We start from the raw sequence: 897 nt of genomic DNA, 5'->3' as shown, positions 1-897 counted from the left end.
AGAGAACAAAAACAAATCACATGCAAATGAAAGCCCATCAGAATCACAGCAGACTTTTCAACACAAAATCTTAGGGCAAGGACAGCCTGGAATGAAATATTTCAAGTACTAAAAGAGAACAATCTCCAACCTAGACTGATGTATCCAGCAAAACTCTCTTTCAAAATGGATGGGGACATAAGACACTTCCACGACAAAGAACACCTGATAAAACTACATGAATACCAAGCCAGCACTACAAGCAATTCTAATCAAGATCCTAGAAAAAGACAATAAAGGCAACAACACCATGAGGCCCAACACAGCAACTCAAATAGGCAAGGCAAGAAGCTAAAAGGAGAAGGTGAAAAAGTAAAAAGAGTCAACAAAAGGCCAATAACATGTCAATAATAAGTCAGTACATATCAGTTATAACCATCAATGTCAATGGCCTCAACTCACCAATCAAGAGAAATAGACTGGCAAAATGGAATAAGAAGCAAAATCCAACAATATGTTGTGTATAAGAAACACAACTAGTGCAAAAAGAAGCCCATAGACTAAAAGTGAAAGGATGGAAAACAATTCTCCATGTGACAGGAGCCCAGAAAAAAGCAGGGGTAGCATTCTTATTCACAGACAAAGCAAATTTCAAACAAAAACTGATTCTAGTATTACTGATGTAGGACGGTACTGTACCATACCTCTGTGAATGTAAAATTTCTTATACCTGCTTTAAGATACATAGTAGTGACTGTGCTTTATCAGAGCTATGTTTAATGATATTACTCTAGAATGTCATCTTTCCAGATGATGATTAAGATGCTAAAAAAAAAAAAAAATGGTGCCAGGTACCACAACAGCAACAGAAGTTTGCTGTTTTCTGGGTATTATTCTTTACTTTGTTTTTTTTTTTTT

The sequence above is a fragment of the Fukomys damarensis genome, unplaced genomic scaffold (assembly GCF_012274545.1).
Source record: "Fukomys damarensis isolate Sample0158 unplaced genomic scaffold, DMR_v1.0_HiC HiC_scaffold_31, whole genome shotgun sequence".
Taxonomy (NCBI): domain Eukaryota; kingdom Metazoa; phylum Chordata; class Mammalia; order Rodentia; family Bathyergidae; genus Fukomys; species Fukomys damarensis.
This window is presented reverse-complemented; position numbering follows the sequence as displayed.